The following is a 5,163-nucleotide window of genomic DNA, read 5'->3' as shown; positions in this document are numbered from 1 at the left end:
GTAGATGTACGTTATAACAGATAAACGTTTCTCTACATCTAGTGTTAATTGTATTAATTGGAGTGTGAGTCTTTGTAGGGTAGGAAATGTCCTTCTGCCCAACAAGGTAGTAGATCAAAAGATGAAAAACTGAAGACAAACATCGAGCATGAAGACCTCATTGATCGCACTTTCGATTCCCAAAAACAACTTGTACAGTGACTCAATGAGGAAAGCTGTTCAGCTTCCAGCCCTTGAATGTGAAGTCTCTTTGGCATGTCTGACAGTATCTCATTCACTCCTCAATAAATGACATTGAAACACAAGGAGCTTGTGTAGAAGTTCAGTGATGTGTGGTTCTTTTAATTTACTCTTGTGAAAAGATGAAAATAACAAACTATACAAGTCACAATTTTATATTTGAAACTTTGTATATTGTTGCCTATTACAGATTTTATGCTTTTTTGTTTCTTGACTTTTTAAGAAATTTTTCACCCGAGTGTGTAGAATGGAAACTTAATGGCATTCCTTGTGTGACAGTAAATATACATATCTTGACTTTAAAATGCTTTTCATGTTTTATTTTCATGCAATTGCATTGCTTAACTTATAAAATGTAGTGTTGTTCCAGCTGCAAATGTGCAACGTGATCTGGTAGGCAGCAAACCTGTTGTAGTAGCCTGTGTTTCATTTAAAACAATCATGCAGTTGACAGTCTGACCTGAAAGAATCAAGAAACCTTCTCAGGTTTTTCCAGTACTTCGAGAGCAATACATCATTACCAGCAAACATAGGCATATCTGATTTCTAACAAAGGTGAGTGAGGTTTTTCCACTCTGTTACTTCAAAGCTGTTAATATATGCATTGATCTTTAAAAACTTTAGTTCTTACTGAAGTGTTCTTCAAGTTGATCTCAATGTCTCTTGAAACAGATCTTTTCACAAAGAGGGTGTAAGTTTTCTTCCTTTATAATCAGAAAAGGTGGAACTTTACATGTAATAAATGCCTCTCATACTAAACTTAGTTTTGCCTTTGAAAGTGTTTCAGAAAAGAAAATAAAAAATGACGTGTACCAAAACCAGTCTAGGACCATTATACCCAAAGCTTTGTGAGACAAACTGCCTTAACCATAGAACTTGACAATGTAGTTTGTTTAGAGGCAGCTAAAACAGTGCAACAAAGTACTGTTCCAGTTTTCATTTTTTTTTCAGTATTGGTAATCTCTTAATTTACAGAAATTCAAGCACTCATGCATCTGGAAGATGAATGCTAAGGGTTGGATACCAGTACTGTGAGAGAACTAGTAAGTCATATCAAGCACTGGTCCTAACAAAAAATTTTACTATACTCTATCCATCATCTTCTTTGTGGGCTTTGTGTTTTTAGGTATTTGTTATTTCAATTTCCCCTCAGCCTAAAACATGTAAATTTTTCCCTGCAGAAGACTTTTTGTACTTTTTCTCAGATCTTAAAGCTTAGATTTTTTTCCCCTTTCTTTGGACTGTGTGGTGAGAATCGTAGCACATTTGGCATTTCCCAGGAACAGCGTCAGCTTTGGCTGTCTGTAATATAAGCAGCATTTGAATTGCCCTCCTAATGGACCAGCTGTAATCCTCCTGCCTTCCTTTCAGTCAAAGTAACTGAGAGCAAATAGAAACAGGAGATGGGGTTGCTCTGTGTGCCAGAACCAGCATAGAGCAACTTTGTGCAGTTGCTTTTACCTTTTTAATCATTTTATCAAAGCAAAGGGCACCAAGTGAATCAGCCTGTCAGCCTGACAGGTAGGTTGGTTCCAGGTCCTACCTGGAGATCTATTCTTGCTTGTAGGGTTAATCCAAAAGCTTCTCAGTGGCATTTTCTCAATTTGCACAAGTTTTAAAAACTATGCTCCCTTTTTACCTATTTAAAAACTGTCTGAATCACTAATCTTGGCTTTTCTTAATACAGAATTTTTGAGCAGTCGACTGTTCCTTTTCTTCATTGCCTGTAAGTACTGTTGCCCAAAGAAAGTATAGTATAGTAGAGCAGAAGCTTTTTCTGCAGCTATCTAAAAATAAATTGTCATCTTTGTGAAGGAGCCAAAGTAATTTTAAACTGTGGTACTGATATGGGAAACCATTTTTCCTGGGTATAACTCCAATCTTGCTTTAACAAAGTGCTCAGTTATTGTGTGGGTTGAGTGATGTACCTAGTGTAGCGTAAAGAGCACTGCAAACAATAGCAGTGTTTTGCTTTGCCTGAACAAAGAGGTACCAAATCCACCCTAGACATCCACACAAGAGTGCTCAAAGTTGCACTCAGTAACAAAGCACAACTAGAGAGCACCATGCAGGTGTTCCAGTGCTGGAGTTCCATTAGCCTGTTTAATAAGCATACGATGGTAACTGGTGTTCATGAGCACTGCTTTCAAAAGTAGCTCATCTGAAGTGTGGGTGAGTTCCCATTTACACTCTCACCCATTCTTACTGTTCTGCAGGTGAAGCTACTTGCTTTGTGTTTGCAGCTCTAGGTTGGTCATGGCAGATTAATGTTTAGTCTCCTTTACCTGGCTTTCTCTACAAGGTCCCCCAGAGAATCCTGTCCAAAATCTATGTAAGAAAGTGACTTGTAGCCTTCACGCTTTCAGCCTGGGCTTGTGTACTGCTGAAGCATTCTGTCATTGCTTTTTCCCTGCAGAGGCTTCAAAGTGTTGCTTTGCTGAGTGCAAGGGCTGGTACTCCCCAGCATAGAACAGTTGTTGTTATGCCAAATGTTGTCTGTTCTCTGCACATCTAGATCTGTCAGTCTCATGTACGGAGTACATGTGTGAGAGTAAGATGTGTTGCACAGTTGGAATTTTTGATGAAATAAAGAATTAAGGAAGGTGAATTTCCTATTGGCTCTGTGTATGCTTCTCTGTATTGGCTATGCAGCTGCCTCAGGCTCTCGAACTGGACCTTTGTCTGTCTGTAGAGGTGCACACATACAGAGTCTTCAAAATACTATGTGAGGGTGCTATTAAAAGTAATACAGAAGTCAACTACTTGCTACTGCATATTTTCTCAACTTTGAAGTATTTTGTTGGGCATCTTTGTGGAGGATCCTTAGCCTTTGCTATTCAATCATTTGGTTTGATCTTCCTTTGCTAACTTAGACAATGCTACATCCTTTTATGGGGCTCAATGGTACCTTAAATTCTAAGAAATGCATTTGCTGTCTTCCAAGAAGCAATAAACAGGAGCTAAGTGTCTGTCTAGTACAGGTCCTTTCCCTTGGTTATCATAAAGATGTTTGTGTTGCTTCAAGGAAGAACATCTCTCAGGACGGCTTAACCTCTGTTGAGACTTGGAGGTATGGGCTCAATATTGAATAGAAGTTATGGGATTTGTTCAGGAAAAGGCTTCTACAGCATCTTCTCTAATGCAAAAGAAAGTGAGGAATGGAGGCATACTCACAACATGAAAGCTGTGTTTCCCATCTTTGAATACTAAACTCTGACCTCAGCCACAGTACAGTTATTCCAGTAGAAATTTTTGGCTTTGTCTCTTGAGTTTTCGACCACTTTTGTGTATCAGAGTATTTGCTTTTCAAAGGTAATTCTTGTTCCTTACAACCCACGAGGCCTAAATGTTTGGTCTTTACATTTGTCACGAGCTCACAGATTGTGCTCACTGAATTGACTCTGATCTTTTTAATTAACTGGCAGGGAAGCCACATCACCTCTCAGTTCTTCTGAGCCTATTTAGGAAATCAGCATGGGAGTGGCAGCCTGGGATATCTCCTGATGAGCAAACAAATGATGCTCAGTGCAGTTGCTTACCACCCACTGGGTGATTCCAGACCCAGCTTCCCAAACCCAGATCAGCCACCCTTCCAGGTAACCCCCGAGTTTATACAGTGGGCATGGCATTCTGTGGTGTGGAATATCCCTTTGGTGAGTCTGGGTCACCTGTCCCAGCTATGGTCCCTCCCAGTTTCTTTTGTGTACCTCCTCATTGGCAGAGCATGAGACAAAGGGGGGGGAAAAAAGTCCTTGACTTAGGATAAACACAACTTGCAAAAACCAAACCATCAGTGGGTTATTCTCATTCAAATCCAAAACACAGCACTGTAACAGCTACTGAGAACAAATTTACCTAGCTACCTAAAAATTTTCAGCTAGCTACCTAAGCTGAAAACAGGCCATCCTGCAAGGCTGGAGTTAGTGTAAAATTCATTTCTTTGGTTAGGAGATAAGGGATTGAAGTTCCTGCTGTGGAGAGATGGTTTCTACAACCTCTGCAACAGATCATTTCCTATCATTCTGGTTCAGACCACTGATAAACTTTCTGCACATTTTCAGGAAGGAAAGGTAGGACCTAGGAGGTAAAAGTCAGTTTCGATTTACATGATTTTGCTTTTTCACTCTAAAGGCCCATGACCTCAGTTCAGGTGCAGGGAATTTTTGGAGCTGCTAAACCAAGAAATCAGAATGTCTTTTGAGTTTAGTATTGCTACCAATCTAGGCTTAAGAAAAGCTTGTGCTGATGTAACACTGGAAGCAGACAGTGTAGTGGAATTTCACTTACTTAAGGAGTTTTTTTAGGGGGAGGGGTTTTGTTGGTTTTTTTTTCAGGGTTTGATTTTGGGACTTATTTTGTATATTCTTGCTAGCATAAGTGGTTCAAACCTCCCCTGAGACACCAGATGAGCCATACTCATTGATGGAATGGAACTTTTCTTCCAGAAGATTGGAAATGGTACATGTTGGCAAAATTTCCTCAAGGCACCACTGCCCAGGAGGACATAGTGAAATATTCCCAACTTAATGGTAACTGATAGGAATTACAAGTTTAATTTCAGTCAGTTTTGCTCTGAAGGTTGTTACTTGTCTCATTTTGCCAACACCATTACCTACTACAGGTGGCCAGTGTCTTCTGAAGGTGGGTAAGAAGCAGAAAGGAAAGGAGATATTTCTTCAACTTACTATTTCTGCACTAAAGGTGTGGCTGTTTTTTTCCTATGAAGCAACAGGAAGTTTTATTTTAAATATATCTGAAATAAAATTCTTCATGTAATATGTGCTGGTAACAAAATGTTGTTACTTAATAACTGCACAGGCCTATCTTCTTTCTAGGCTTTTCTGTAAATTAATTAAAAGGTTTAATATTCAATTAATATACTGTCATAAAAACCAATGCTGATCTTTCAACCAAAAAAAAAAA

At 39.1% G+C, this 5,163-nt stretch overlaps 1 long non-coding RNA gene across 1 annotated transcript; it reads right to left on the bottom strand.

The window, feature by feature from the left end:
• Window positions 1-1,360: 1,360 nt before the first annotated feature.
• On the bottom strand, window positions 1,361-2,848 carry LOC306802644. Its single transcript, XR_013774420.1, has 2 exons — window positions 2,782-2,848; window positions 1,361-2,751 (listed from the first exon to the last, which is right to left on the bottom strand). It is a non-coding gene; the product is annotated as an uncharacterized lncRNA (long non-coding RNA).
• Between the last annotated feature and the right edge of the window lie 2,315 nt (window positions 2,849-5,163).

Source organism: Erithacus rubecula (assembly GCF_903797595.1).
Source record: "Erithacus rubecula genome assembly, chromosome: 1".
Lineage (NCBI taxonomy): Eukaryota > Metazoa > Chordata > Aves > Passeriformes > Muscicapidae > Erithacus > Erithacus rubecula.
Note: the sequence above shows the minus strand (reverse complement) of the source record. Positions and strands in the feature narration are given on the sequence as shown.